The sequence below is a fragment of the Pseudophryne corroboree genome, chromosome 2 (genome assembly GCF_028390025.1).
Source record: "Pseudophryne corroboree isolate aPseCor3 chromosome 2, aPseCor3.hap2, whole genome shotgun sequence".
NCBI classification, from domain to species: Eukaryota; Metazoa; Chordata; class Amphibia; order Anura; family Myobatrachidae; genus Pseudophryne; species Pseudophryne corroboree.
Window position 1 is genome coordinate 984,826,397 of NC_086445.1, and position 20,748 is coordinate 984,847,144.

Sequence of the window (20,748 nt, forward strand, 5' to 3'; positions counted from 1 at the left end):
CGTAAGTGGAGTGGGTTTGGTGTGAAAGCTCTGTTGTGGCTAGGCTGGTTGTGTGTAGGTGTGGTGTAACATTTTTGTGTTAAAGATGGTGTGTACTGTAGGTGGATTGTTAAAATAAGATTTTACTCACCGGTAAATCTATTTCTCGTAGTCCGTAGTGGATGCTGGGACTCCGTAAGGACCATGGGGATTAGCGGCTCCGCAGGAGACTGGGCACAACTAAAGAAAGCTTTAGGACTACCTAGTGTGCACTGGCTCCTCCCACTATGACCCTCCTCCAGACCTCAGTTAGGATACTGTGCCCGGAAGAGCTGACACAATAAGGAAGGATTTTGAATCCCGGGTAAGACTCATACCAGCCACACCAATCACACCGTATAACTCGTGATACTATACCCAGTTAACAGTATGAAATATAACTGAGCCTCTCAACAGATGGCTCAACAATAACCCTTTAGTTAAGCAATAACTATAAACAAGTATTGCAGACAATCCGCACTTGGGATGGGCGCCCAGCATCCACTACGGACTACGAGAAATAGATTTACCGGTGAGTAAAATCTTATTTTCTCTGACGTCCTAAGTGGATGCTGGGACTCCGTAAGGACCATGGGGATTATACCAAAGCTCACAAACGGGCGGGAGAGTGCGGATGACTCTGCAGCACCGAATGAGCAAACTCTAGGTCCTCCTCTAGGTCCTCCTCAGGGTATCAAACTTGTAGACTTTTGCAAAAATGTTTGAACCCGACCAAGTAACAGCTCGGCAAAGTTGTAAAGCCGAGACCCCTCGGGCAGCTGCCCAAGAAGAGCCCACTTTCCTCGTGGAATGGGTTTTTACAGATTTAGGGTGCGGCAGTCCAGCCGCAGCATATGCAAGTTGCATCGTGCTACAGATCCAGCGAGCAGTAGTCCGCTTAGAAGCAGGAGTATCCAGCTTGTTGGGTGCATACAGGATAAATAGCGAGTCAGTTTTCCTGACTCCAGCCGTCCTGGAAACATATACTTTTCAGGGCACTGACTACGTCCAACAACTTGGAATCCTCCAAGTCCCAAGTAGCCGCAGGCACCACAATAGGTTGGTTCACATGAAAAACTGATACCACCTTAAGAAGGAATTGGGAACGAGTCCTCAATTCCGCCTTATCCATATAAAATAAAGATAAGGGCTTTTGTATGACAAAGCCGCCAATTCTGATACACGCCTGGCCGACGCCAAGGCCCACAGCATGACCACTTTCCACGTGAGGTATTGTAACTCCACGGATTTAAGTGGCTCAACCCAATGCGACTTCAGGAAATCCAACACCACGTTGAGATCCCACGGTGCCACTTGAGGCACAAACGGGGGCTGACTATGCAGCACTCCCTTAACAAAAGTCTGAACTTCAGGCAATGAAGCCAGTTCTATTTTGGAAGAAAATCGATAGAGCCGAAATCTGGACCTTTATGGAACCCAATTTTAGGCCCATAGTCACCTCTGACTGTAGGAAGTGCAGAAATCGACCTAGCCGAAATTTCTCCTTTGGGGCCTTCCTGGCCTCACAGCACGCAACATATTTCCTCCATATGCGGTGATAATGGTTTGCGTTCACTTCTGTCCTAGCTTTAAATAGCGTAGGGATAACTTCCTCCGGAATGCCCTTTTCCTTCAGGATCCGGCGTTCAACCGCCAGGCCGTCAAACGCAGCCGCGGTACGTCTTGGAACAGACAGGCCCCCTGCTGCAGCAGGTCCTGTCTGAGCGGCAGAGGCCATGGGTCCTCTGAGATCATTTCTTGGAGTTCTTGGTACCAAGCTCTTCTTGGGCAATCTGGAACAATGAGTATAGTTCTTACTCCTCTCCTTCTTATTATTCTCATTACCCTGGGTAAGAGAGGCAGAGAAGGGAACACATACACCGACTGGTACACCCACGGTGGTACCAGAGCGTCCACAGCTATCGCCTGAGGGTCCCTTGACCTGGCGCAATATCTTTGTAGCTGTTTGTTGAGGCGGGACACCATTATGTCCACCTGTGGCCTTTCCCAACGGTGTACAATCATTTGGAAGACTTCTGGATGAAGTCCCCACTCTCCCGGGTGGAGGTCGTGTCTTCTGAGAAAGTCTGCTTCTCAGTTGTCCACTCCGGGAATGAACACTGCTGACAGTGCTAACACATGATTTTCCGCCCATCGGAGAATCCTTGTGGCTTCTGCCATCGCCATCCTGCTTCTTGTGCCGCCCTGTCGGTTTACATGAGCGACCGCCGTGATGTTGTCTGACTGGATCAGCACCGGCCGGTGTTGAAGCAGGGGTCTAGCCTGACTTAGGGCATTGTAAATGGCCCTTAGTTCCAGAATATTTATGTGTAGGGAAGTCTCCTGACTTTTCCATAGCCTTGGAAGTTTCTTCCCTGTGTGACTGCCCCCCAGCCTCGAAGGCTGGCATCCGTGGTCACCAGGACCCAGTCCTGTATGCCGAATCTGCGGCCCCCTAGAAGATGAGCACTCTGCAGCCACCACAACAGCGACACCCTGGCCCTTGGAGACAGGGTTATCCGCCGATGCATCTGAAGATGCGACCCGGACCACTTGTCCCACATATCCCACTGGAAGATCCTTGCATGGGACCTGGCGAATGGAATTTCTTCGTAAGAAGCTACCATCTTTCCCAGGGCTCGCGTGCATTGATGCACCAACACCTGTATTTGTATTAGGAGGTCTCTGTCTAGAGACGACAACTCCTTGGACTTCTCCTCCGGGAGAAACCCTTTTTATCCTGTTCTGTGTCCAGAACCATACCCAGGAACAGTAGACGCGTCGTAGGAACCAGCTGCGACTTTGGAATATTCAGAAACCAGCCGTGCTGTTGTAGCACTTCCCGAGAGAGTGCTACTCCGACGAACAACTGCTCCCTGGACCTCGCCTTTATAAGGAGATCGTCCAAGTACGGGATAATTATTTCGGCCATTACCTTGGTAAATACCTCGGTGCCGGGGACAGACCAACGGCAACGTCTGGAATTGGTAATGACAATCCTGTACCACAATTTTGAGGTACTCCTGGTGAAGAGGGTAAATAGGGACATGCAGGTAAGCATCCTTGATGTCCAGTGATACCATGAAATTCTCCAGGCTTGCAATAATCGCCCTGAGCGATTCCATTTTGAACTTGAACCTTCGTACATAAGTGTTCAAGGATTTCAATTTTAGAATGGGTTTCACCGAACCGTCTGGTTTCGGTACCTCAACATTTTGGAATAGTAACCCCGGCCTTGTTGAAGGAGGGGTACCTTGATTTCACCTGCTGGAAGTACAGCTTGTGAATTGCCGCCAGTACTACCTTTCTCCGAGGGCAGCAGGCAAGGCTGATGTGAGGTAACGGCGAGGGAGAGTCGCCTCGAACTCCAGCCTGTATCCCTGTGATACTACTTGCAGAACCTAGGGATCCACCTGTGGGCAAGCCCACTGGTCCCTGAAGTTCCCGAGACGCGCCCCCACCGCACCTGTCTCCACCTGTGGAGCCCCAGCGTCATGCGGTGGACTCAGAGGAAGCGGGGGAAGATTTTTGATCCTGGGAACTGGCTGTCTGGTGCAGCTTTTTCCTTCTTCCCTTGCCTCTGTGCAGAAAGGAAGCGCCTTTGACCCGCTTGCTTTTCTGAAGCCGAAAGGACTGTACCTGAAAATACGGTGCTTTCTTAGGCTGTGAGGAAACCTGAGGTAAAAATTTTTCTTCCCAGCTGTTGCTGTGGATACGAGGTCCCAGAGACCATCCCCAAACAATTCCTCACCCTTATAAGGCAGAATCTCCATGTGCCTTTTTAAAGGCAGCATCATCTGTCCACTGCCTGGTTTCTAATACCCTCCTGGCAGAATGGACATTGCATTAATTCTGGATGCCAGCCGGCAAATATCCCTCTGTGCATCCTTCATATATAAGACGACGTCTTTAATATGCTCTATGTTAGCAAAATATTATCCCTGTCTAGGGTATTAATATTATCTGACAGGGTATCAGACCACGCTGCAGCAGCACTATTTATGCTGAGGCAATTGCAGGTCTCAGTATAGAACCTGAGTGTGTATATACAGACTTCAGGATAGCCTCCTGCTTTTTATCAGCAGGCTCCTTCAAGGTGGCCGTATCCTCAGACGGCAGTGCCACCTTTTTTGACAAACGTGTGAGCGCCTTATCCACCCTAGGGGATATCTCCCAACGTGACCTATCCTCTGGCGGGAAAGGGTACGCCATCAGTAACTTTTTAGAAATTACCAGTTTCTTATCGGGGGAACCCACGCTTCTTTACACACTTCATTCATTCATCTGATGGGGGAACAAAACACTGGCTGCTTTTTCTCCCCAAAAATAAAACCCCTTTTATGTGGTACTTGGGTTCATGTCAGAAATGTGTAACACATTTTTCATTGCCGAGATCATGTAACGGATGTTCCTAGTGGATTGTGTATATATCTCAACCTCGTCGACAATGAAGTCAGACTCCGTGTCGACATCTATGTCTGCCATCTGAGGTAACGGGCGTTTTTTGAGCCCCTGATGGCCTTTGAGACGCCTGGGCAGGCGCGGGCTGAGAAGCCGGCTGTCCCACAGCTGTTACGTCATCCAGCCTTTTATGTAAGGAGTTGACATTGTCGGTTAATACCTTCCACCTATCCATCCACTCTGGTGTCTGCCCCACAGGGGGCGACATCCCATTTATCGGCCTCTGCTCCGCCTCCACGTAACCTTCCTCATCCAACATGTCGACACAGCCGTACCGACACACCGCACACACACAGGGAATGCTCTGACTGAGGACAGGACCCCACAAAGTCCTTTGGGGGGACAGAGAGAGAGTATGCCAGCACACACCAGAGCGCTATATAATGCAGGGATTAACACTATAACTGAGTGATTTTTTCCTCCAATAGCTGCTTGTATACATATTTCTCTAACATCCTAAGTGGATGCTGGGGACTCCGTAAGGACCATGGGGATTAGCGGCTCCGCAGGAGACTGGGCACAACTACAAAGAAAGCTTTAGACTACTGGTGTGCACTGGCTCCTCCCACTAAGACCCTCCTCCAGACCTCAGTTAGATTCTTGTGCCCGGCCGAGCTGGATGCACACTAGGGGCTCTCCTGAGCACCTAGAAAGAAAGTATATTTAGGTTTTTTATTTTCAGTGAGATCTGCTGGCAACAGACTCACTGCAGCGAGGGACTAAGGGGAGAAGAAGCGAACCTACCTAACAGGTGGTAGGTTGGGCTTCTTAGGCTACTGGACACCATTAGCTCCAGAGGGATCGACCGCAGGACCCGACCTTGGTGTTCGTTCCCGGAGTCGCGCCGCCGTCCCCCTTACAGAGCCAGAAGCACGAAGAAGGTCCGGAAAATCGGCGGCAGAAGACTTCAGTCTTCACCAAGGTAGCGCACAGCACTGCAGCTGTGCGCCATTGCTCCTCATGTACACCTCATACTTCGGTCACTGATGGGTGCAGGGCGCTGGGGGGGGGGTGCCCTGAGGGCAATAGATAACACCTTGGCTGGCAAAATATACATCATATATAGTCCCAGAGGCTATATAGATGTAAAATTACCCCTGCCAGTATCACAGAAAAAGCGGGAGAAAGTCAGCCGAAAAGGGGGCGGGGCTTCTCCCTCAGCACACTGGCGCCATTTTTCCCTCACCGTTCCGCTGGAAGGAAGCTCCCTTGCTCTCCCCTGCAGTCTGAGAAAACTACAGAAGGGTAAAAAAGAGAGGGGGGGCACTAAATTTAGGCGCAGTATACATACATATATATGTAATATATATAAAAAAAGCAGCTATAGGGAAAACACTCACTGATAGTGGGATCCCAGTGTTATATAGCGCTCTGGTGTGTGCTGGCATACTCTCTCTCTGTCTCCCCAAAGGGCTTTGTGGGGTCCTGTCCTCTGTCAGAGCATTCCCTGTGTGTTTGCGGTGTGTCGGTACGGCTGTGTCGACATGTTTGATGAGGAGGCTTATGTGGAGGCGGAGCAGATGCCTGTAAATGTGATGTCACCCCCTGCGGGTCGACACCTGAGTGGATGGTGCTGTGGAAGGAATTACGTGATAGTGTCGACTCCTTACATAAAAGGTTTGACGACATACCTAATGTGGGACAGCCGGCTTCTCAGCCTGTGCCTGCCCAGGCGTCTCAAAAACCATCAGGGGCTCTAAAACGCCCGCTACCTCAGATGGTTGACACAGATGTCGACACGGATACTGACTCCAGTGTCGACGACGAAGAGACTAATGTAACTTCCAGTAGGGCCACACGTTACATGATTGAGGCAATGAAAAATGTGTTGCACTTTTCTGATGTTACCCCCGGTACCACAAAAAAGGGTATAATGTTTGGAGAAAAAAAACTACCAGTAGCTTTTCCTCCATCTGAAGAGTTAAATGAAGTGTGTGAAGAAGCGTGGGCTTCCCCTGATAAAAAGATGGTAATTTCTAAGAGGTTACTAATGGCGTACCCTTTCCCGCCAGAGGATAGGTCACGCTGGGAAACATCCCCTAGGGTGGATAAAGCGCTCACACGCTTGTCAAAAAAGGTGGCACTACCGTCTCCGGATACGGCCGCCCTGAAGGAATCTGCTGATAGAAAGCAGGAGGCTATCCTGAAATCTATATATACACACACAGGTGTGATACTGAGACCGGCTATAGCTTCAGCCTGGATGTGCAGCGCTGCTGCTGCGTGGTCAGATTCCCTGTCAGAAAATATAGATACCCTATACAGGGACACTATTTTGCTGAACGGATGCAGATTCCAAACGACACGTGGAAGTTCTGCCTTATAAGGGTGAGGAATTGTTCGGAGATGGTCTCTCGGACCTCGTTTCCACAGCAACAGCTGGGAAGTCTACATTTCTTTTTCATCCACTAGGGGTCACTGGAGTACTCTTGGGATATGGACGGGGCGTAGCCGGAAATGGCACATTTAAATATTTAAATTAGTAACTGGTCACCCCCTCCTTACTCCCATAGAGACTTCAGTATTTTTCTGTGCCTCTAGTCGGAAGGTACAAGTGGACAGAATGTCCTTAGACTCTTCAAACAAGATTATTTTTTAATTTTTTCTACCCGATCCCTTCCCAGCTTATCAAAAAGCGTGGGTCCGGGATCGTTGGTGCTGCAGAAGGCAGCAGGTGGTCTGCCGGTGCTCATAAAAGGAGCCCCACCATTGACAAACATCAGCAGAGCTGATGGCAGCCTCAGGCTGCACAAGGAAGCAGGACGGAGCTTAGCAGAGAAGCCCCGTCATGGCCTCCACAGGTGGTGCAGGTACTGAGCGGTTTGGCAGCTCTCTCTGCCGCCGCTCACTTACTTTCTATTACTGTTTATTGCGGGCGGTCAGCTCACGCTGCCGCCCTCTATGTGGGGACTGTATTTTATTTATACAATGTATTATGTGTTTATACAACCCCTGCTGCCTGCCACTCGTCGCTCCCCAGCGCTCCCTCGCCGCTCGCTCTAGCCGCGCTCCCTACCCGCCGCCCAGTGTGAGGATCCGGTGGGCTGGGCGCTTGCAGAGGGAGCCAGCGAGCAGTCCCCGGCACTGCCGCAGGGCCGCTCGCCGCTCCACGGCTCTCAGACGCCGGACTAGGGGCCAGACATCCCTCCTCCCTCCCGCCGTTACCAGCGCCTCTGGAGGGGAGAGCGGGGGAGCGGCCGCGGACAGCTCTCCCTGCTGCCGCGGCACGCTCTTTGATCCGCTCCCCAGTCTCAGCGCTCAAGCCGCACCGTGACTTCTCTGCTCCCTGCTCCCGCCGCTCTCTGGCTCCCGTCCGCTGAAATAGGCGGAGCTCGAGGGGGGGAGGCAGTGGAGGGAAGTCTGCCGCTTACACAGATGACCGCGGACAGCTCTTCTTGCTGCCGCGGTCCGAAGCTACAGAGGAGATCAGAGAGAGAGAGAGAGGGGGAGGAATGCCCGCAGGGAGGCCCCAATAACTAAGCTGCGTTTTATGCAGCAGACAGCTCAAGCTTTTAAGCCTATGAGGGGGTTAAAGTAGGGCACTATAACAGCCTCTGTTTCCTGTACAATGTACAATGTGTATATAGATATATATAGAAATATATATGTATCTTGCTGTGTGTGTATATGAGTACATATATATATATATATATATATATATATATATATATATATATATATGTGTGTGTGTGTGTGTATATGGGTACATATATATATATATATATATATATATATATGTGTGTATATGGAATATAATATATATAGAGATTGGTGTATCGGCTAACATTGAAATCTATTCTTGTCATAGCAAGCACATGGCGGACACCATTTTGACGTTACTTCCTGGGTCTTCCCCGGAAGTTGCTGCCCTACAACACTCAGCCTCTGGAGGAGCCGGGGTGTTGTTAGGAATGTTTAGTTGTTTTGTACAGCAGCTGTTTTCACGTGCACTGTAATGCAGATTTATACACATGTTACTAATGTGGTCCTACGTCACGGTACGGGTCTGTCCTTCCATTGTTGCTGGTCGGTGTACATAATCAATAAGTTTAATACAAAGTCAAACTAGCAGCTTCGCTGCAAAGTCGGTAAGACAGTGTGTCGGACAAATACGACTGCACAAACGGACCCTTGCCGGTCCTCTTTGGAGGAATGCGGGCGCATGTACTGCCTGGGGGGACAAATTGTGATTATTTGTCTTATAAATTGACTGTTTCAGGGATTGTTTGCGGTCGATTCACCGCCAGCCTTCATATGAACAGGCCCGTATGTCCAGTTCTCAACTGTTACCCCTTGTCAGTTTCAGCATACGACGTTTATTTACCCGTCGGACCGGATCCTACAGTATACAGCAGTAGAGGTGTTGTTTTCCCCTGCTTTGGTGGGAGTTTTGGTTAAAAAGGCTGTAGGGGCATGGCACTCAAGTCACGTTTGCCCTACAAGAAGAACGCTTTACACTTTCCGCTGATTACTGCTTCTGCGGACGTTGGCCAGTTTGTTCTCGCTTTTCAGCTTCACTAGTGGTGGCACAACGTCCACTTTGGCTACGTTCTTACCAGGCGAGGACGGATTTCGAACGAGAATAGAGACATTACCTTGCGCTGGCTAGAGGTTTGGTCCTGTCTTGGACACCTGCCTTTCGCAGACCACTAGGGGGAATATCTGATTTCCTACCATTGTCTACGCAAATTCCTGAATAGAACTACTCAGGATATTGTCTTTACACCTCGGTCCATTCGGCGCCGTGCTACAGGACATGTGGTGGACTGCGGTTATGTTACTGCCACCTACTTCGAGAGGTCTCTATCCAAGTTTCAGTGGCCTTTACATCTAAGCCACTAACAAGCCAATGCCATAATGGCATTCCAGCATCTCCGATCGTCAGTTGTGGACATCCACAGTTAGGTGGATCCGCAGAGTTGGATTCACAGATTATGAAAATACAGTCGACGGTTTCCCGTCATTGCCATTGGCAAGACAGGTCTGCCTAGATCACAGGACAAGACGGCGGTGCTACAGAGACACAGGCTATAGTAGGCTCAGTAGTTTGATGCCGCAGTCAACACCCGAGTCGCGGTTATATTTCGGTTTCGGATAGTTCCAAAACTGAATGACTCTGTCAGTCAGATACTGACCATGAGGTCGCTTGCTACAGATTCATCATGGAATACTTACAGTCGGTGACGGCAGCTTGGGATCCGCAGTAATACTGGATTACAGTGGATCTCGTATTTACACGAATCACTCCTACTTATGGTTTGCTGTAAAAATCCATTCTTACTTTCAAATGCTACCGTTTGGCTACTTATCGGTGCCTCGGGTAGTCACAAGTAAAAGCTGGCATGATAGCTCATCCCAGATCCCTAAGAAGGATAACAGTTCCGTACTTTGGAGATCTGCTCATCAATGCTCCGTCTCAACGCTTATTCCTGCAACGTGCATTACTAACGTACACTGGCGTCGTTCAGCCCGGTTAGATTGTCAACCTCAAGAAATCAACCCTCATTCCGTTTCAAATGATTCATGCAGAACACTGATTCCGTGGATAAACGGATTTCCCTGCCTGAACACAACATAAAGTGTTCGTCATCGCGTACAGTTAGTACGCAATCCACGGACTATCTTGGTGCATTTGGGGCATTCGACTACTAGGAAGGAGGGTGGCGTCTTTCGACGCACTCCAGTTCGCAAGAGTTCACTCAGGTCATTTTCACCTGAATGTTATTGCACGCATCTACAAATTCATCAGATAGTGCGGTTGGCTCCACGGTCCAGAGTATCACTACTCTGGTGGCTCCAAGTACACAATCTCACCGCAGGAAGAATGTTCGGCGTCTGGAATTAGATAATTCTTACAACGGACGCGAGTCTCAGAGGTTGGGGAGCTGTGGTCCAAAATTGTCAACTTCAGAGTCTCTAGTCAGATCACGGAAGATTGCTGTCAATTAAATGACCTGGAATTCAGGGCAATTTCCAACGCGCTGCAACAAGCAGTGCACATGCTCCGGTATCAGACTGTCCAGATGCCGCCGCACAACGCGACGGCGGTCGCATACAGAACAAGGAGGAATTCGAGGTTGCATGGCATGCGGGAAGTTGCTCGAATCCTCAATTGTGCCGAGCGTCACCAGGTGATATTGTCGGAAGTGTTTTGTTTTGGAGTGGACAACTGGGATGCAGATTATCCCAGCTGTCAGAATTTTCATCCAGGAAACTGGATGAAAATTCAGGGGATCTAATGGCATCTAGCAAAGAATAAAAAAAAAGAAAAATAAAAAAATAAACATTTCAGTATGTGTCCAGAGCAAGCGCTCCAAAGGCAGGGGATGCTCTCACGATCACGTGGCCGTACAGTTTTTTATCTGTGTCCACCGTTTCCGCTGCTTCCTTGGTTGCTAAAGCGGACCATACGAGAGTCCACGACGGTCATACTAGTGGTGCCTTATTGGCCTCGGAAAGCATGGATCTCGGATTTCCGCAAACTACTCGCAGCCGATCCTTGCCCGCTTCTGCCACGTCCGGACCTGTTACAACAGGGTTCGTTCCTTTACCCCGATTTAGCGCGCCTGCGTTTGACGGGGTGGCTGTTGAAACCGCCCTCTTACGAAGGAAGGGCGTTCCAGAATCTGTTCTAACAACCAGGTTACGTGCTAGGAAGCCAGTTACAGCAGCTCGTTATCACAGGATAGCGTGCCTGTATCGGTTGGTGGCAAGCTCGGACGTTTCCGACATCTTTTAATTTTTTTTTTACAGGCTAGATTAGGTGGAGGACTACATTTCTACACTCAAGGTGCAGGTCTTTCCCTTGTCAATTTATTTTCAAAGGTGTTTGGCTCCTTTGCCGACTGTACACACCTTCCTGCAAGGTGTCCTCAGAGTACGATCTCCATTTATACCACCTACTACGCCATGGGACTTGAATCTGGGTTTAGATTTAATTTTTTTCTTACAATCTTCATGTTTTGAACCCAACAACAAGTGGAGGTTTTTCACTTGGAAAAGAGTTTCTCTTAGCCTTAGCCTCAGCAAGGCGTGTTTTAACATTGGGTGCATTGTCATGCAAGCCACTGTATCTGGTGTTTTATGATCATAGAGCGGAACTTCGCACAAATTCCGTTTTATTACCAAAAATGTTACACATCACTTAATCAATCATAGTTCCTGTGTTATCAGTAGGTTCAGGAACTTCAGTTACTTAAGATGTGATACGCGCATTACGCGTTTATGTAGGCCAAACATTAACTGTACGTAAAACAGACACACAGTTTGTTCTCTCTAATGTAGTTAACTTGGATTTGCCAGATTCCAAGCAGACCTTATACCATACGTCAGGCTCATAGGCTACAACCGCCTCCATCAGTGTCAGACCATTCCACACGTTCTTACGAACCTCATAGGCAGGCTACAACCGCCTGCATCAGTGTCGGACCATTCCACACGTTCCTTGTGAACGTCATAGGCAGCAGGTCGTTAACCTTCTAAAAAAAACAACTTAGACGAGCTGCTACACGGTCATCGGTGCATGAGCATCAGTGCACACGTTTGTGCGCTTTTACAAGTTTGCTACGTTTACGGCATCAGCATATAGCTTTGGCCGTCTAGTGTTACAGGTGCCAAACAGCTCTCCCTCCCAAGGGGGAAACTTTGGTACGTCCCAAGAGTACTCCAGTGACCCCTAGTGGATGAAAAAGAAAATAGGATTTTGGTACTTACCAGGTAAATCCTTTTCTTTGAATCCATAGGGGGCACTGGACGCCCACCCAGAGCAGTTTTACCTGTCTTGTGGTAAGGTCTGTGGATCTTATGGTAACACTTTATCACCAATGGATACGATGTTACGGTGATATCTCTTGTGGTGTCAACTGCTTGGTTGTCAGTTACGTTATGTGTCAACTTTAGTGTTGACCGTTATTATTTACGTTATGTGTCAACTTTAGTGTTAACCGTTATAGGTTCATCCTCTCTATCGCTCCTGTTCGGCTCAGTAAAAATACTGAAGTCTCTATGGGAGTATGGAGGGGGTGACCAGTTACTAATTTAAATATTTAAATGTGCCATTTCCGGCTACGCCCCGTCCATATCCCAAGAGTACTCCAGTGCCCCCTATGGATTCAAAGAAAAGGATTTACCTGGTAAGTACCAAAATCCTATTTTTTGCCCCATGTTCCCTCACAACCAAAGAAAGCACCGTATTATCAGGTACAGTCCTTTCGGCCCAATAGGGGCAAGCGGGTTAAAGGCGCGTCCTTTCTGCCCAGAGGCAGAGGTAGAGGGAAAAAGCTGCAGCATACAGCCAGTTCCCAGGAGCAAAAGTCCTCCCCCGCTTCCTCTAAATCCACAGCATGACGCTGGGGCTCCACAGGCAGAGCCAGGTACGGTGGGGGCCCGTCTCAAGCATTTCAGCAAGCAGTGGGCTCGCTCACGGGTGGATCCCTGGATCCTTCAAATAGTATCTCAGGGGTACAAACTGCAATTCGAGACGTCTCTCCCCCCCGCCGTTTCCTCAAATCTGCCTTGCCAACCACTCCCTCAGGCAGGGAGGCAGTGTTACAGGCAATTCAAAAGCTGTATTCACAACAAGTGATAGTAAAGGTGCCCCTACTTCAACAAGGAAGGGGTTACTATTCCACAATGTTTGTGGTACCGAAACCGGACGGTTCGGTGAGACCCATTTTAAATTTGAAATCCTTGAACACACACATATCAAAAAATTCAAGTTCAAGATGGAATCGCTCAGGGCGGTTATTGCGAGCCTGGACGAGGGAGATTACATGGTATCGCTGGACATCAAGGATGCTTACCTACATGTCCCCATTTACCATCCTCACCAGGAGTACCTCAGGTTTGTGGTACAAGATTGTCATTACCAATTCCAGACGTTGCCGTTCGGTCTCTCCACGGCTCCGAGGGTCTTTACCAAGGTAATGGCGGAAATGATGATACTCCTTCGAAGGAAGGGAGTTTTAATTATCCCGTACTTGGACGATCTCCTGATAAAGGCGAGGTCCAGAGAACAGTTATTGGTAGGGGTAGCACTATCTCGGGAAGTGCTGCAACAGCACGGCTGGATTCTAAACATTCCAAAGTCACAGCTGGTCCCTACGACACGCCTGCTGTTCCTAGGGATGGTTCTGGACACAGAACAGAGAAAAGTGTTTCTCCCGGAGGAGAAGGCCAAGGAGCTGTCATCTCTAGTCAGAGGCCTCCTAAAACCAAAACAGGTGTCGGTGCATCACTGCACGCGGATCCTGGGAAAAATGGTAGCTTCCTACGAAGCGATTCCATTCGGCAGGTTTCATGCAAGAACCTTTCAGTGGGACCTGTTGGACAAGTGGTCCGGATCGCATCTTCAGATGCATCGTCTGATAACCCTGTCTCCAAGGACAAGGGTGTCTCTGCTGTGGTGGCTGCAGAGTGCTCATCTTCAAGAGGGCCGCAGATTCGGCATACAGGACTGGGTCCTGGTGACCACGGATGCCAGCCTTCGAGGCTGGGGAGCAGTCACACAGGGAAGAAACTTCCAAGGACTATGGTCAAGTCAGGAGACTTCCCTGCACATAAATATTCTGGAACTAAGGGCCATTTACAATGCCCTAAGTCAGGCAAAACCCCTGCTTCAAAACCAGCCGGTACTGATCCAGTCAGACAACATCACGGCAGTCGCCCATGTAAATCGACAGGGCGGCACGAGAAGCAGGACGGCGATGGCAGAAGCCACAAGGATTCTCCGATGGGCGGAAAATCACGTGTTAGCACTGTCAGCAGTGTTCATTCCGGGAGTGGACAACTGGGAAGCAGACTTCCTCAGCAGGCACGACCTCCACCCGGGAGAGTGGGGACTTCATCCAGAAGTCTTTCAAATGATTGTAAACCGGTGGGAAAAACCACAGGTGGACATGATGGCGTCCCGCCTAAACAAAAAGCTAGAAAAATAATGCGCCAGGTCAAGAGACCCGCAGGCGATAGCTGTGGACGCTCTGGTAACACCGTGGGTGTACCGATCGGTTTATGTGTTCCCTCCTCTTCCTCTCATACCAAAGGTACTGAGGATAATAAGGAGAAGAGGAGTAAGAACTATACTCATTGTTCCGGATTGGCCAAGAAGAGCGTGGTATCCGGAACTTCAAGAAATGATGTCAGAGGACCCATGGCCTCTACCGCTCAGACAGGACCTGCTGCAGCAGAGGCCCTGTCTGTTCCAAGACTTACCGCGGCTGCGTTTGACGGCATGGCGGTTGAACACCGGATCCTGAAGGAAAAGGGCATTCCGGAGGAAGTCATTCCTACGCTGATAAAAGCTAGGAAAGAAGTAACCGCGAACCATTATCACCGCATATGGCGAAAATATGTTGCGTGGTGTGAGGCCAGGAAGGCCCCAACGGAAGAATTTCATCTGGGCCGATTCCTGCACTTCCTACAGTCAGGGGTGACTATGGGCCTTAAATTGGGTTCCATTAAGGTCCAGATTTCGGCTTTATCGATTTTCTTCCAGAGAGAATTGGCTTCACTACCTGAAGTTCAGACTTTTGTTAAGGGAGTGCTGCATATTCAGCCCCCTTTTGTGCCTCCAGTGGCACCCTGGGATCTCAACGTGGTGTTGGATTTCCTAAAGTCACATTGGTTTGAGCCACTGAAAACCGTGGATTTAAAATATCTCACGTGGAAAGTGGTCATGTTGTTGGCCTTGGCTTCGGCCAGGCGTGTTTCAGAATTGGCGGCTTTGTCATGTAAAAGCCCTTATCTGATTTTCCATATGGATAGGGCAGAATTGAGGACTCGTCCCCAGTTTCTCCCCAAAGTGGTATCAGCTTTTCATCTGAACCAACCGATCGTGGTGCCTGCGGCTACAAATGACTTGGAGGCTTTCAAGTTGTTGGATGTAGTCAGGGCCCTAAAAATTTATGTTTCCAGGACAGCTGGAGTCAGAAAGACTGACTCGCTCTTTATCCTGTATGCGCCCAACAAGTTGGGTGCACCTGCTTCTAAGCAGACTATTGCTCGCTGGATCTGTAGTACGATTCAGCTTGCACATTCTGCGGCTGGACTGCCGCATCCTAAATCAGTAAAAGCCCATTCCACGAGGAAAGTGGGCTCTTCTTGGGCGGCTGCCCGAGGGGTCTCGGCTCTTCAACTTTGCCGAGCTGCTACTTGGTCAGCGGCAAACACGTTTGCTAAATTCTACAAATTTGATACCCTGGCTGAGGAGGACTTTGAGTTCTCTCATTCGGTGCTGCAGAGTCATCCGCACTCTCCCGCCCGTTTGTGAGCTTTGGTATAATCCCCATGGTCCTTACGGAGTCCCCAGCATCCACTTAGGACGTTAGAGAAAATAAGAATTTACTCACCGGTAATTCTATTTCTCATAGTCCGTAGTGGATGCTGGGCGCCCATCCCAAGTGCGGATTGTCTGCAATACTTGTATATAGTTATTGCTTAACTAAAGGGTTATTGTTGAGCTATCTGTTGAGAGGCTCAGTTGTTATCATGCTGTTAACTGGGTATTGTATCACGAGTTATACGGTGTGATTGGTGTGGCTGGTATGAGTCTTACCCGGGATTCAAAATCCTTCCTAATTGTGTCAGCTCTTCCGGGCACAGTATCCTAACTGAGGTCTGGAGGAGGGTCTTAGTGGGAGGAGCCAGTGCACACCAGTAGTCTAAAGCTTTCTTTGTAGTTGTGCCCAGTTGTGACAGGACGGTACCGTACAAAAGCACTCGCCGCTTTCGCGTCCCGTTGGCTGCGCACAGAATGGAAGGTCAAGCCGCACGAGGCCTGACCACATAGGGGATTCCCGCTTACCGTCAGTAACCGCCTGTTACTGACTCCACCCACTGCGTTGTGGGCGGGTTCTCGCTGCCACCACCAAACTCCTAACCTGCCGTGGCGTTTGGAACCACGGTTCTGCTCTGTATGTGCCGACGCACTGCCTTACCACAGCTGTGTGGTGCTGACGAATCCCCACTAGCCACTTGCTAGGCCTCTACCGGTAGCTGGCGGAAGGCGGAGCTTGGAGACGCTAGGTGCTTCCCTGGACAGCCGGAGGACGGGGCTAGGTTTGGCCTAGCCCTGTTGGTCACAAGATGAAGCAGTCTTCTTGAGGCAAAGATGTTTATTGCTCAAATAACCTTTAAAAAGGCTCCTCCCTATTGCTAGGGGTAACAGCATACAATCAGATGTTTTCAGCAGAATAAGATGGAATAATACACTACAACTCTGGAGGCACGCAGGTCTCCTTTTTATGTCAGTTTTCCACACAGTACCACAGGGGGGTAAGCCCTCCCTGTCTTCTCCAACCAATCAGGTTATTTTACAAAATACCAATAAATAAATTACATTTCAAAAGGAGGTAAGTGCAATAAAACAATATCCTCCTTCCTGTCACCCAGACAACGTTTGGTATCAGATTAGCATTCACTATTGATAAATTTATCACATCTTCAAAATACAGATGTTTCTGGTCATTCACATCTCCAGGCAATCCCAGTCTTTGAGATTACAACAGGAATGGCTACAATACAAACAAACAGTCTTCCTTCCTGTATCTGCCATTCAGGGATCGTATATCAAATCACCTACATGAAACAAGTTCCAATCCCATAGACCCAGTGATTAGCATCTCTCTCTAAGGAACTTACACATCAAAAGGTATTGTCCTTCACACCTCTCTGATAGGACAGGCCCATTAGCATGCCACTTCCTAGGTGAGAAGCTTCCAAGCCATTTGTCCACAAACGTAAATGCATTTTAAAACCAACACAGCTTACACATTCCTTCTAAGTGCTGGCATTTGCATGCAATGTAAATGTGCAATCTTACAACTGTGCCTATTGCCTTAAATATAACATTGGTGAAAACACAGTATTAAATATATTTTTAAATACCCGGTGCCTAGCACCCACACTACATTTAAAGATGGCAACTAGCGCCAGTGCACAGTTTAAAAGTGGCACCAAGAGCCCAGTGTCCTCCTAATGGCGCCGGGCACTAGGGGTTAACCCCTTCAGTGCCGCGGCTGCCATTACACGTGTGGCTGGTTAGTCTCTCCGGTCACACTCCCCCCCCCCCCCCCCCCCCCCCCCATTCAAGCGGGTCAACCAGGGACCCATGTCCCAACGATTTGGTTCCTGGTCCCGCAGTCCTTAATGAGGTTACCGGGAGTTCTTTGGGGGTTCAGGCTCCTCCTGACATGACAGTCCATCCGCCTTGCTATGAGCCTTGCCTTGCTTGTGGATAATATGAGTCATAAACCTGAAGAGCAAGGCTCCACCGCAACAGTCTGTCCAATTTCCCCAAGGTAGGTTGCAGCCACCTAACAGGTAGGTGGTAAGTCACCACGGTGGGGGGCTGGTTACAAACAAGTGCCACCCAAGGTGTCCCAATTGTGGCATACCCCACCTCCCACCATAGCAGTTTTCTGCTCAAACAGGCCACAGGGTGCTCCTGCCCATATGGCTCTTTCTGGCTCGGTACTGCTCCCAGTCCGTGCAGTGGCGCAATAGTTCGTAACACACAGTCCTGGTCAAGAATGTGCGCCATCAGCACTGGAGCGGGTACCCGAGCCTCCTTCAATGACTGGAATGCCAACTCGCAAGCGGGTGCAAAGTCCACTGACTTGGGAATGCCCTTCCTAGCCATCTCTGTCAAGGGGTTCACTACAGGACTAAAGTCAATGACAACATGTCCGTAGGGCCTTACAGGTTCTAAGGTCAGTACCGGTCTGGGTGATGTGGGTCGGGGACAGCCTCTGGTTGCCTCCACCCCCTCTGGGTTGGGCCTACCCCTGTCTCCTCCCACATGGTGCCCCAGGCACTGCACCTTCGTCATACCTGCCCTAACTGTCAGACCTGCCCTCCCATCCTCCTCTGTCGACCTATGACTCGGGAAACCTACCCTGTCACCTAGGCCTACTCCTTCCTCCTCGTCCGCTACCTGTGCCACAGTGATGGCGGCCAGACCACCAGCCTCTGGATCCTGTGTGGCATCCACTACAGGGAGGCTGCGTGTCTTCCCCGATCTACGGTGCACAGGTAGGGGACCTGCTATGTCCACAGCAACTTGCTGCAAGGGTTCTCCTATGGGCAGAGGCCCAGAGACAACACAAACGCTGGAGTGCCCCGGCTGCCAACGCATGGCACCAGCCTTACATTTGGTCTGGGCGTCATCCGACATTCCAGACCAGGGTAAGCTCTGTGTCAGGCACTTCAGGGTACGGTCTGTCTCCGGGTTACTGTCCAAAGGGGTTTCGCTGGCAACCGACACCGGTTGCGCAGGAACGTTCCCTGAGGGGACCAGTTGGACACATTCCCTATCTGGTCTATCCCCTCCCACTTTCCTGGCTACCCTGTACCTTAACCCTTCCCGCCAGGTCAAACTTCCTGCCCCAACCCTGTCAAGGCCGCTGCCAGAGTGGCGCCTCATGCCTTTCGGGGATGGGTCAGAGAGTTGAGCCTCCCTAAACTCCTGCCTGTGGCCCTCAATCTCTCCTAAATTGGGACACTCTACAGGGGGATCTAGGTGGGGACTACTAGGGTCAGTCTGGTAGGGGTCAGTCATGGAAAAATCAGTGTGGTTTCTCATACTCACCGCCGGAGTTGGCAAACCACTTGGGTCAGGAGCATCATTGGGCACCCTCACAGGATCAAACGAGCTGGAACCGACATCCTCTGCGTTGCTAGGGGACGTAGGCATACCAGAGGCAAAAGGCATGCGGGGTCGATGTGCTGATCTAGCCGCTGTAATCTTTTCCTCTGGGCTGGTTGATGCTGTGGTTGGCTGTGCTGGCAGTTGTCTAGCAGCTGTAGTCTTTTCCTCTGGGCTGGGCTGTGCTGGAGTAGCTGATGTCAACGGTGGTTTTGGAACTTGACTCCGGGGAATGGCGCCAACAAACGTAGTGACGATCCCACCACCCAGATCATTTCCTAGGACCACATCAGTTGGGAGACCATCCATGACGGCAACTTCTCGCAACTCTGGTCCAGCTCCCCAGTCCAGGTAGACTCTTGCCATGGGAACCGCTTTCTCTGTTCCTTCTGCCAGGGTGACCGTGGCAGTGCGACCCTGCAATACTGCAGCAGGATCTATAAGGTGGGGGCTCACCACAGTGATTGAGGCCCCAGAGTCTCTTAGGCCTTCTCCCTGCAGGGCTCCCACGTGGACTAGCTGCAGGTGCCTCCACATGTTGTGTAGGGGCTGTTTGGCCATGCAGGTGACTCTCTCCGCAGAGTGCACCTGTCTCTCGCCACACTCCATCGGACTGACTGGAGGGGGAACAGTCTCTGTAGGCTCATCTCCTCTCGACAAACAAGCGATCCGGGCTCCAGCACTCGGATTTGGGGCACGAGTCTGGGGTGCTTGGGATGCAGGACAGTTCATCCTCAGATGTCCGATTTTCCCACAGCCGTAGCACTTCTTCTACAGTTGTGGCACCGATGATCTCTGATCAGTTGCAGGGACGCTGCGGTGCGGTTGCTGGCCAAGAGCACCCGGGTTGGAAGATGCTTGTCTTTGGGGGTGTTGAGCTGAAGAGGGGGGTCCCCTTGGTGGTGCAGTCTTCTGGAGCTGGCTGCTGGCTGGGCGCTTCTGCCCCTGTGGCCGAATTGCCACATACTTGTCTGCTAACTGGGCAGCCATCTTTAAGCTGGGTGGCTCCCGATCTAGCACCCACTCCTTCACTTCTGGGGCGCACCTGCGGTAGAACTGCTCCCTGCAGATCGGGTCGATCAGTGCGTCCCATGTAGTGGCTTCCGAATCCTTCACCCACTTCACCACGTACTGCCGCAGCTGGTTGGCGAACTGCTCATGGGTGCTGCTAGGATTCTTGGGCAAGTCTCTGAACTTCTTCCTGTAAGACTCTGGAGTGATGAAGAATCGCTGGAGGAGGGCCTTCGCGACTTCGTCGTAGTTCCCACAGTCCTCCGTGGCCACTCCTCGATAGGCCTCCAAGGCCTCTCCTTGCAGAGTGGGCACAAGGTGTCTCACCCACTCTGACTTGGGTAGATCGTGTAGTTTACAAGTCCTTTCAAAAACTTGCAAATGTCCCCATCACTGTCTGCAAACTTGGCAAACTGAATACGTCCTGATCTGTGTACAACAGCTGACAACGGCTCCCGGGGTACCACGGCCTGTGGTGCCCGCTCCGCATGCCACATCCGAATGACAAGCATGCGTTCTTGCTCCGTTGCCCTTTCCCCCAATTCCGCTAGCCGATCTGCTAGGGTATCCGGGCCGCCCCTGGGACGTTGGGATCCTGGCCCTGCTAGGGATTGCTG

The 20,748-nt window shown here is 50.4% G+C and overlaps 1 protein-coding gene across 1 annotated transcript in view; it reads left to right on the plus strand.

Annotated features, from left to right (window-relative positions):
- URB1 (URB1 ribosome biogenesis homolog) overlaps window positions 1-20,748 on the plus strand; it is a 219,669-nt gene that overhangs the window by 35,733 nt on the left and 163,188 nt on the right. The gene's annotated exons all lie outside the window — the stretch shown is intronic.